Source organism: Vulpes lagopus, chromosome 19 (genome assembly GCF_018345385.1).
Source record: "Vulpes lagopus strain Blue_001 chromosome 19, ASM1834538v1, whole genome shotgun sequence".
NCBI classification, from domain to species: domain Eukaryota; kingdom Metazoa; phylum Chordata; class Mammalia; order Carnivora; family Canidae; genus Vulpes; species Vulpes lagopus.
This window is the reverse complement of record NC_054842.1, coordinates 10,125,083-10,137,480: the sequence shown is the minus strand read 5'-3', so window position 1 is coordinate 10,137,480 and position 12,398 is coordinate 10,125,083. Positions and strand designations below refer to the sequence as shown.

Sequence of the window (12,398 nt, the reverse complement as noted above, 5' to 3'; positions counted from 1 at the left end):
CCTGGAAGTACAGCAACCAGTAAGAAGTTCCAGGAATAAAGCAAAGAAAATATAAGGGAAGAGATGATCAGAGAAGTAGTGTAAGAAAAATCCTTAGAACTAGAAAAAAAAAATAATGTGCAGATTAAAAGTGCTAAGTTGAGTGCCTAGCACCATGGATGAGAGAAGAAGCAATCATGCATGTATGTCATTGTGAATTTTCCAAACACTGATGATGGTGAGAAGACTGGGGAGAAAGAAAACAGCTCATTTATATAGGAATGGAAATTAGATTAACCAGACTTCTCTTTTCACTGAGCTATAGCTGACGTATAACATTATATTAGTTTCAGCTGTATGACATTTGTATATATTACAAAATGGTCACTGCAATAAGCCTAGTTAACATCCATCACCACACATAGAAAGTTTTTTTCTTGTGATGAGAACTTTTAAGATTTACTCTCTTAGTTAACTTTCAAATATTTAATATTAACTATATAGTATTCCATCAGTGTACTTTTTTAAAAAACATTTATTTATTTATTTATTTATTTATTTATTTATTTATTTATGAGAAACACGGGGGTGGGTGGTGGCGGGCAGAGACACAGGTAGAGGAGAAGCAGTTTCCATGGAGGGAGACTGACGTGGGACTCGATCCCGGGTCTTCAGGATCACGCCCTGGGCTGAAGGCGGCACTAAACTGCTGAGCCACCCGGGCTGCCCCCACCAGTGTTCTTAATAATAATGCTGAATATTAGAAAATGATGAAGTTATGTGTTAAGATTCCTTTTTATGACCAAATAAAATGATGATAATTCCAATCTAAATGATAATTCCAATCTAAAGATGATAGCTAATATTTGACTGCTTACCAAATGTCAGGTACTATGCTAAATTCTTCGCATTGATCTTCTCATTAAATACAACAAATGTTCAAGATACCGTTCGTTATTATTCCCATTATAGCTATGGAGAAATTAAGATCAACAGGCTTAAGTAATTTATCAAAGGCCATGCAGAGAGTAAGCTTTGGAGGCAAAATGAGTTTCCAAAAAATTATGAAAATACCTGGATTATGCAGTAAGCTGTTAATGTTGTATCTGGCATACAGGGCTAGAAGTTAAAACACAGTAGGAAAGAATTTTACAGATACTACTACATTTAAGAGGTGACAAAAATATCAGTCAGAAGTGGGAAGGGAAAAAAAAGTCAGCTTTTTAAAAAAGATTTATTTATTTATTTAATTAATTAATTTATTATTATTATTATTTTTTATTTGAGAGAGTGAAAGAAAGCACGAGAAGAGGGAAGGGGCAGAGGGAGAAGAAGACTCCCTGATGAACAGGGAGCCTAGTACAGGGCTTGCTCCCAGGACCCTGGATCATGCCCTGAGCCCAAGGCAGCCCTTAACCGACTGAGCCACCCAGGCGCCCCAGAAATCAGCTTTTCTAGCACTTCTTGTTGGCTCTGTCTTACCCCTATGCTACTAGATAAGCCTGATTGCAGTGTCTTTGGCATGAGGGAACTTAACTGCCACTCCGCACCCGCTGTGATACCAGGCACACAAACAAATCCTACCAGTGAAGCCAGCTTTTTATGTTAAAATGTGTTCTGATGTGAACAGGAGAGTTTACACCTTGAGCCCCGCTTATCTTGTGAGGCAAAGAGGGAGTTCAGGGTGTTCCGGCCCCCAGGGAGAGGTGGGCATATCCCAGAAGGAAACAGAATCCAATTGACCTTTTTCCAAGTAGGACTGTGTTGGTAACACTGGCTCGGTGAAAAGTCTCAGAACAAAGGAGGCTCTTAGTAAGAGCGTGAGTCACCTTGGGTGCTGCTGTTGATAACCTGGGCTGATAATCACAGGATTGGGAGAATGAAAAAAATTCGGGGGGGGGGGTCACTTGAAAAAAATACCACAGAAAATTAAGCAAATAAAAACTAGGGAATAACAGAACACTGTAAGATAAGGAAGCAAATCGTAGAATTATTTGGTTCACCAGTGAACAATACTGACATTGGCTATTTGTTCAACCAAAAACTGTGATAAAACCATATTGAGGGGCACCTGGGTGGTTCAGTGGTTGAGCGGCTGCCTTTGGCTCAGGGTGTGATCCCAGGGTCCTGGGATGGAGTCCCACATTGGCTCTTTAAAAATCCCCATATTGAGAAGATGAAGAAGAGGCAGCAGAGATCAGGCTGTGTAAGAGAACTAACCTTACCAATGCCATAAGTGGAAATCAAGAGCATCCTGTTTATAAGTGTGACACAAAAATACTGTTTTTTTAAAAAAAGATTTTATTTACTTATTCATGAGAGACAGAGAGAGAGAGAGAGAGAGAGAGAGGCAGAGATACAGGCAGAGGGAGAAGCAGGCTCAATCCTGGACCCCAGGATCACGACCTGAGCCAAAGGCAGATGCTAAACTACTGAGCCACCCAGGTGCCCTGACACTAAAATACTTGAAGGCAAATGCTTCTGAAGAAGGACAAGGCCGGGGGGAGGCATTTGGGGGAGTGGGGGAGGCCAAGGAGAGAACTATCTCTTATAACACTATTTGTTAAATTAGGTACCTGTGTTATTCTATCAGTATTTTTTATAATAGAAAGTATTTTCACACATTTCAAAATTCAAATGGTGCAATAAAATGTCTGCTTTAAAAAAATAAAAAATAAAAAATAAAATGTCTGCCTTTTCCCCTGCTCCCTTACACCTTGTTCCCCTGTGCAAAAGCAACCAACATATTCCTCTCTATGTGTTCTTCCCAGGATAATTTGCTTATATTGTTGTTATTAAAATAGATATTAATTTAAAAGGCATTTAAAACAAGAAGGAAATCTGATGAGATGTGCATCCATAAAATAAATTTAATCTCACTGCAGTGAAGTGACTCTTGTTGCAAATTCATGGAACGTCATCATTCGTTGACACTATCATTAGTATTCTATACTGTTGTTTTGATAACAATTTTTCTGGAAAAAATAATCACGTCATTGGGCTGAAACTCAACACATTTACAATAACTACAACTTCCCTTTCTTTCTCATAGGCATGGGCCCTACTTTTAATGTTCTTGTATTTGCTGCCACTTTTAAAAATGAACGATGCTGACTTCAAGCCAAATGTTCTGTCCTGAAGCTTGACAATAGATCCTTCTCCCAGAGCTAGTGGTGAGTTTAGCTGCTGGTTTACTTAGAATTACAGATATTGCTAAAGACAAGATGCGATTTTGGGGCAGCCTAACTTGTTATTAAGCATACTGTGTTTTGTCCAGTGCTTGCTAAAAACTTTTCCCCTGGGCCCTAAGGATTCATTCTCAAGCATGATGTCCAGTGGGGGCAGGAAAGGGGAGGAAAAACACCATCCCCAAGGCTGCCTCATTTAATTGTAGAGGAGGTGAGAGAGACTCAGTCCTTAAAAGTCCTCATAACTCCATCATCCTCATGTCATTTACCATGTCCCTGACGAAGCAGGCTCCAGAATGTCTGTTGAAATCTGTCACGTAGTCATTTGAACATCAAATTTTATTCACTGCCCACCATGAGTTGACTCTGGGCTATGTTCAGGAATTACAGAGAGGAGGAGTGAGGCAAGATGCTCTGTATTTTTCTGTGGTGCCAACTAACCAAAGGATTTGATAGAATCACAAAGTTGGTCCCTTAGAAGTAATCTTTCCAGATGGGTCCCAGTGACATTAGGAAACTGGCCCAGAATCTCCCTGGTATTTGCAGAACTGAGATGAAAATCAGCTTCCAGCCTGGTTGGAGTCCCTGCAGTAGATTATTAAAAGTGTGAAAGAGGTGTAGACAATGATATTCTGCACCCCTTTTCATAGTAAGGTTCCGGAAACATGGCTAAAGGGATGTCTTGACTTTTCACAGAAGGAAAAACTCACTAAGCAGCCCCGCCAGGGACAAGGGAACTGTCCCCAAGGGCAGGGGACCTCCCTAACTGATCCGGCCACCAGTTTAAGCCACGGCAGTAAACAAAACAAAACAAAACAAACCTCAGTAAGTGATGGAAAGGCAGCAGAAACACTGAGGGCAGAAAACAGGGAGTAAAACCAACCAGAAATAAAGTGAAAAGTCCTTAATGACACCGATAGTCAAGGTGGAAAAAAGAAGGGGCAGTCTGTGGAAAGAAAGGACTAGAGGCTGACGCTGTGCTAAGGCTGCGCTCTTAGAGGGAAGGTCACAGGAACGGCTGTGTTACAGACTTCGAAGAGAGAAGGAAGCATGCATTCTGGAAGGAAAGTGTGCACTGTGTGATGTATTCCAGACAGGCTCTTTCCTAGCTTGTCAAAGCTTCTGAGCCACAAGGAATAAAGCAAGCAGACAATCTTTCACAAGGAAATGGTAGCTGAGTTACACTTTTTGAAAGAGAGAGAAATAAAATACATCTCACACCATTTCCAGAAGAATTAGGAGCCTGAAACACAAAAACCCAAATTAACACTAGAGCATATTTGTTAGTTCAGGATTGATGCTGATTCAGTCACAGGATGAAGGTGGAGGAAACAGAACCGAAAGAGGAGGAAATAGGAAGGAGGGAAGGGGGTGGGTAGGGGCTAAGGATTAAATAAACAGAAGGGTGGAGAAAGGAAAGGAAAGGTGGAAAGGGGAGTGAGATTTCAAAAGAATAACGTGAAGATTCCTCATGTTGACCACTCACCCTCCGTCACCCAACCCCATAGCTGTGGGGGGGACCAGGTTTCTGGGTTTACCATGACACATGCAGGTGAAATGAGTCCTCCCTCTAGCGCCCTCCCCCACCCCTCAAGAGATGGTAAAAATCTCTAATTTCTTTAGCCAGTGCCCACCTCCCCAGATTTCAAGTGCACTTTTCTTCGAGCTCTTGGACCTAAAGAATATGTCCTAACGATGTTCTTTTCACACACTTTTAAGTTAACATCTACTTCTTTTTTTTTTTTTTTAATTTTTATTTATTTATGATAGTCACAGAGAGAGAGAGAGGCAGAGACATAGGCAGAGGGAGAAGCAGGCTCCATGCACCGGGAGCCCGATGTGGGATTCGATCCCGGGTCTCCAGGATCGCGCCCTGGGCCAAAGGCAGGCGCCAAACCTCTGCACCACCCAGGGATCCCCATACTTCTTTTTGTCATAAGATTAAATAAAGAGTGCTCGCTTCGGCAGCACATATACTAAAATTGGAACGATACAGAGAAGATTAGCATGGCCCCTGCGCAAGGATGACACACAAATTCGTGAAGTGTTCCATATTTTTGTATTAAGAGAAAATGTTTGAAAGACAAATTAGTATCAAACAGCTCTCTAGTAGAATCATTATTTTTCACAAGTAGGCAATATGAAAGCACATTCACATTTTTCTTTTTCGCTTTCAATTGTATAAGAATTGCCTTAGAACCTCTTTTGAACTGAAATTCAGCAAATGTTCAATTTAATGTTTTTATAAAAGAAACTAAGCCATATCTAGAAAATAAACATTCATAAAAGAAAAAAAAGATTAAATAAAGAATAGAATCCTGCAAAGGATAGAATCTCCAGGGTATACATTTAATATATGAATTTTATATATATTGTTAAAGCTTTTATTTATTTATTCATGAAATACACAGAGATTGAGGCAGAGACACAGGCAGAGGGAGAAGCAGGCTCCCTGCGGGGAGCCTGATGTGGGAATGGATCCCAGGACCCTGGGATTGGAGGGGGCGGGTGCACTGAGCTGAAGGCAGATGCTCAACCACTGACCCACCCAGGTGCCCCTCTTAAATATATTTTTGTCAAAGCACTGTAGTCACAGATTGAGCCTATTCAATTTATGGAAATGCCTGGGTACAGTCTAGTGGGCAGTGCCAGTCCTCCTGGCCAAACCCAACCACCAGACCTGGCTTCCTTTTTCACAGAAGTCACTGCATTTAAAATTCAAATAGCGGCCTCTGGGTGGTCCAGTAGGTTAAGTGGCTGCCCTCTGCTCAGGTCATGATCCCGGGGCCCTGGGAATGAGCCCCGCATCAGGGTCTCTGCTCAGCGGGGAAACTGCTTCACCCTCTCTCTCTGCTTTCTGCTCTGCCTACTTGTGCTCTCTCTCTCTCTCTCTCTGTCAAATTAATAAATAAAATCTTTAAAAAAATAAAATTCAAATAAATATGTTATACATGCTCCTTTACAAGCACACCACTATATAGAAAAGGTAGGGTGTCCTCCAGAGTCTCCTCCAGAAGTGACATGTTCTTTATGTGTCCAGTTTTCGGATGCCCCGGAGGTATTTGTGTGCCGGCACAATTCTCTTTGGAAGGTTTGGGATGTGTGAGAGGTGATCCTTTTCTACAGGAGAAGGAGGAATGGCAGATGGCAAGCTTCTCGGAGAGATTCGTGTTAGGAAGGAGCGGGTCTGAATCCTGTCTGCTCTCCCAAATCCCTTGGTACCACCTGGGAGCCTGAGTTCCCAGTTTTAATGACGGCCACTCTACTGCCTCATCTGTCGCTTTGCCATGTTGTGTTCCTCTTTGTCTTTGACAAAGTGGTGGTCATCACTGTTCTCCACTTCCAGAAATGCTGGGTTGTTTCTCCTGCCTCAACCACTTCTGGGAATGTTCTCCCCACCTCCTTGCTTTTAACCCTTCTCATGTCTCCTGGGAGTGCCTCCCTCCACATGACTTTTTATTCTCTTACCATCCAGGATGTGGAACTGATTATCATTTTTCATTTTCACCCCACCCTCTCGTAAAAACCTCTGCTGTGTGGCTGACAGTAATATACTGTGGAACAATCTCTATTATGCCAAATGGTTTTTCAGCATCTAGTGAGATGGTGATATATTTCCCCTTTAATATCTCACTGTACTGAATTATAGTAATAGCTTAATGCTGAATCATCTTTCCATTTCTGGAATAAACCCATAACATGTTATTCTTCTAATTCACGGCTGGACCAGTTTGCTAGTATTTTATTGAGATACTTTTTCATCATATTCTTAAGTAGAATTGACCAATTACTTTCTTCTAATTTAGTAATGTTGGCATCAGATTTATGCCACAATCATAAATGAGTTGGGGAGAAGTCTACCTTTTTCTCTGCTGTAGACAATTTATGTAACATGGAAATTCTCTTGCCTTGTTTTATTTTTTTTAAGATTTTATTTATTTATTCATAAGAGACACAGAGAGAGGCAGAGGGAGAAGCAGTCTCCATGCAGAGAGCCTGATATGGGACTCCATCCTGGGACTTGCTCCTGAGACTCCGGGATCTCGTCCCTGGGCCAAAGGCAGGCGCTAAACTGCTGAGCCACCCAGGGATCCCCTCTTGCCTTCTTTTAATCATTTACCCCAAGTACCTTGTTTAGGGTAGGTGGGTTTTCCTTTTCTTTTTTGGCTTGTGAAGGGTTTTTTTTGTTTAATACATCTGAAAAGTATACATATACCAAGAATTGAAGCATGAGAAAATATTGGTTCAACACTAATGAATGTACAAGAATTAGGATTTGGGAAAGGTAGAGAAGATTATCTAAGCATTTTAAAAAATTGGAAACTGCAACCAAAATAAGTGGATAAAATCCCTATTAACACTTATGAAGAGTCTTCATAAGACCCCATGATTTTTTAATTAAGCTAGAAAGCCTTAACTAGCTACTCTAGGTTTCCTCATATGCGAAACAGAAATAACGGGATTCCCCTGATTAATCCCCACGTTGTTAAATGTTCTCCCCACCCCCACCCCCACCTCCTTCTTCTTCTTGAAACATGTCTCCATCCTCCCAACTTGAAAGAGGATAGACATCTGTCTCCTAGGGCCACCCCTCACATTTCCTCGATTTATCAGGTCTTCAGCTGTATTCTAGGAACGCCGTATCATACACTATTAAGCTGGACATCTATGCAAGCATATAAGACAATGACTGACAGGGAAAAATGTTTTTTTTTTTTAAGATTTATTTATTCATTCATGATAGACATAGAGAGAGAGAGAGAGGCAGAGACACAGGCAGAGGGAGAAGCAGGCTCCATGCAGGGAGCCCGACGCGGGACTCGATCCCGGGACTCCAGGATTGCGCCCTGGGCCAAAGGCAGGCGCCAAGCCGCTGAGCCACCCAGGGATCCCCGGAAAAATGTTTTTTTAATTGCACACTCAATCCATTTGATGTATTTCAAAAGGTGCAATCCTTTTCTTCATTTATCAGTGACAGAAGTTAGAAATTAACTTCAAAAAAATCATCAAATGGAAAACAAATTTCCTTGAAAGTCACAGTCACACATACATAGTGCATCCTAGAAAAGAGAAGGGACAAGACAGACTCCACCCACTTTCACCATTTTCATCAAAGAGTGGAACTACTCAAGGGTGGAGAGAAAAAGCAACTTTCAAAAAGGACTATGTTATTAAATGAGGCATTTACTATACTCCTTTGTAAGAGCACCAAGTGGGGAACACATTTTCTAAACTAGATCTAGGAAATGGAATGTGCAATCAATCTGTCCTTCCCTTAAGGGCTGTCCAATGGTTAATGAATTTAAAAAACATGACTAAATAAAAATAAATAATAAAAATAAATAAATCTCATACACACGCCCTGCATACACATACCCCTAAAGAAAAAAAAAAAAGGAAAAAAACTCCGTAAATGTCCCGGATCATTCTCCAGGGTAGATAGAGCCTGGGAGCAGCTTCAACAACTAAAATTAGTCTGTTACAGAGTCATCACAAGCATGCCTTTCTTTAAAAAAAATTTTTTTTAAACAACAAAACAAAAATTAGTAGTAATCACTTTTCTGACAATACAGTTATTTAAAGTAACTAGTACTAAGAGAGGGAAGGGGATCATACCTAGGGGCCTTGTCTCACACAAGTACATGTGGGTAGGTACAAGGCACTTGTCATTCTTATAAAGATGAATTTTAATCTTTAAACTTTAGTTTAACATTGTTTTAGTACGATGCTGACACCAGCTGTGTGGAAAGGCCTCTGGAAAGATTCATAACAGCAGATACCTGTGCCTCTTCCTCAGTTCTGGAAGCTCCAGGGCAGCCATTGTTGCTTCATCAAATACATTCTTGAGGCCTTTCTGCGTGAGTGCAGAACACTCCACATACTTGACTGCCTTCTGGTCATGTACCAGATCTTCAGAAGTCTCTGGAGTGATAGGCTTTTGTTTGTTCTTGGCAAGTTTCTCAGTTGTAGAGGGGTCATCATGGAGATCAATTTGAGTCCCAACAAGCAAGTAGGAGTCCTGTTTTTTGTTTTTTAAAGATGTTACTTATTTATACATGAGAGACATACAGAGAGAGGCAGAGACATAGGCAGAGGGAGAAGCAGGCTCCCTTGGGGATTCTGATGTGGGACCCAATTCCAGGACCTAGGGATCCTGACCTGAGCGGAAGGCAGATGCTCAACCACTGAGCCACCCAGGTGCGCTGAGAAAGGAGTCTTTGGACAGTGGTGAGTTATCTCAGGCACCCACTTTTCCTTTACATTTTCAAATAAGGATGGATAGACCACTGAAAAACAGACTAGAAATACATCTGTTTGTGGGTAACTCAGTGGTCATAACCTGGCATAGTCCTCTTACCCTGCAGTATCTCTGCCAATCATAACTGCGATTGCCTAGTTGACAAACATGGTTGGTACATACTCAGACAGAAATTTGTTTGTTGTGTAGGATATCAGGAAATATGTTCTACCAACAGCACCAGCAGCCACAACCACTCACTTCACTGTCTGCATTGCTGAAACAGTTTTGTATCCACTTTAAAGTTTTCAAATTCGGTGATGACTTCAGCTTCTCTGTTGGGGTGTTGGCCACATTTTAGGGTAAATCTATGACTGTCCTTTCTTTTCTGGTTGTTTTCTTCCTCAAGCCGATTTTTACCATCTATATTGCCCTGGAAAACAATCCATTTCCTATAGTTTTCCAGATTATTCATATAAAGTTTCACATAACTGATTTATCTTTTTCTTTCTTTTTAAAAGAATTTATTTATTTATTCATGAGAGACACAGAGAGAGAGAGGCAGAGACATAGGCAGAGGTAGAAGCAGGCTCCTTGTGGGGAACCCGATATGGGACTTGATCCCGGGACTCAGGGATCACACTCGGAGCCAAAGGCAGACGCTCAACAGCTGAGCCACCCAGGCGCCCCTAATTTCTCTTTTTCAAACTCTTCCATGTTTGCAATTGTTTCTTCTTTGCTGATCCCAAGTGTGTATGCGTATTCTCTTTTTTCTTGATGAGACTTGCCAAAATATTTTAAAATTTTAATTAATTTGTAATTTAAAAATTTGAGAGATGTTGCTATTGTCAGGAAATAGTTGGCACTCTCAAATCGGATAATTTGAGAGGAGTTTAACAAAGAACTCTTACAGAACATGAGAGACTCCTAACTCTGGGAAACCAACAAGGGGTGGTGGAAAGGGAGGTGGGTGGGGGGTGGGGTGACTGGGTGACGGGCACTGAGGGGGGCACTTGACAGGATGAACACTGAGTGTTATGCTATATGTTGGCAAATTGAACTCCAATAAAAAAAAAATCAAACGAAACAAAACAAAACAAAAACCAAAGAACTCTTTACAAAGGTGTGGTCGGGGTACAGGGAAATGACAGGGGTTAGCAGTGGGATGGCATTATCACTCCGAGACAGGAATAGGTGAGGGAAGAAAGCAGTGACCAAAACCTAGAAGAATAGAGCCCTGGGGAGGCTGCTTTGGGAGGAGCTCTGATCTGACAATGAAACACAGGCAGACACAGCCCACAGAAAGGGAGATGAGTGGAATAAAGGAATAAATGTTCAAATCTGACTCTCCTTTCTCTCTCAACTCCAGCTGATGCTCCCCAGTGGCCAAGTCCAATTGAGACCCCTGGATATGATACATAGAGATCAGTATCTCAGAACATAGGATCAGGTCAAGAAGGTGAAGACTTTTGAGGGACAAAAGAAAGATGTCCAGTGCAGGGTGTCTTCTTAAAGAACAAGCATTTAGTTTGACGGTCTATGTTAATTTTGGTTTCCTATTTCATTTTCTCTCTCTTTGTCTCTTCCTCTCTCTCTCTTTTTTTTCCTTTATGGGTTTTTGTGGTTTTCTTGCCCTTTATGTTTATGAATTCCTTTCTTTCAATTTCTTTGCTTTGACTCACTCGCTCTTGTTACAGATTATTGGGTTTATTATTTTCAGTCTTCTTTTGTCTTAATAAATTCATGTAATACCAAAACTTTCCTTTAAGTATAACTAGATTGTATCACAGGTTTTTAGAGACCATGCTCTTATTTTTAATACAATAATGTTTAGTTTTCTTTCTTCTTTTTTTTTTTTTTTTTGGCCCTTAGTCTAGGAATTATTTAGAAAATGGCTTTTTTACCCTGTATAATTCTGTTTACTTAAGTCCAAAAAAATAAGCAAAACTGATCCATGGTTAGTAGAAGTTAGTATATTGGCTAACTTTGGGAAAGAGGGGAATTGAGAAAGGGGAAATGATGAGGGCTTCTGGAATGCTGATAATTTTCTATCTTGACCCCCTTGGTGATTACATGGGTGTGTGTTCACTTTGTGAAAATGCATTGAGAGTGCGTTAGTCAGCTTAGGTTACCATAACAAAGTATCATAGACGTAACAGCTTAAACAATGAAACTTATTTTCTCATAGTTCTGGGGGCTAGGACATCTAAGTTCAAGGTGCCAGCCAGTCTGAGGGCTCTCTTCCTAGCTTGCAGTTGGCAGCTTTCTTCCTATATTCTCATATGGCAGAAGGGCAGAGGGGAAAGCACTCTGGTGTCTCTTCCTCCTCTTATAAAACCCCAGCCTTATGGGATTAGGGTCCCATGCTTATGGCCTCATTTAACCTTTATCATCTTCTTACAGGCCATATCTCCAAACACAGTCACATTGGGGATTAGGGCTTCAACATGAATTTGGGAGATAAGGCGGTCCATAGCAGAGCTCTTCACTTATGATTTCTATGTTTTTTTGAATGCATGGTACACTTCAATTTTAAAATGTGTATTCAGTAAAAGAAAATGAAAGAGAACATGATGAATATTAGATATCCAAGTTCCATGGTCACAACTGCACTTGGGGCACATGGATCACATAACCGACTTACACAGAGATGGACTACTGCTCGTAACCAGTGTGAAAATCTCAGTCAGGTCTCCAGGCCTGGGCGTTTTGCCTGACTGACCATGGTGGACACACCCTATCCCAGATTAGTAACAAAGTACTCAACTGTCGCTGTGTAGAAGGCTGTACCTCATTGCCCTCCAAGGTTTTCTCCTCCATTGAGCTGATGATCTAATAGACAGACCGTGACCTGTAGTTAGTATGTAAGTGGTTGTTGATCTGGTAGTGGCAGCTCGACACCACATCCCACATGGGCTCCTCTTTTTCCTCAGTCCTGCAGCTCAGAACTGAGTATGTTGGTAGCACAAAACATGGAGTATCACCAGGAAAAT

General features: G+C 41.2%; 1 non-coding gene and 1 pseudogene across 1 annotated transcript; one reads left to right on the top strand and one right to left on the bottom strand.

Annotated features, from left to right (window-relative positions):
- Positions 1-5,119: 5,119 nt before the first annotated feature.
- Positions 5,120-5,226, top strand: LOC121479171. The gene has a single exon (XR_005984674.1). It is a non-coding gene; the product is annotated as a U6 spliceosomal RNA (small nuclear RNA).
- Positions 5,227-8,931: 3,705 nt separating this feature from the next.
- Positions 8,932-9,680, bottom strand: LOC121478979 (annotated as a pseudogene).
- Between the last annotated feature and the right edge of the window lie 2,718 nt (positions 9,681-12,398).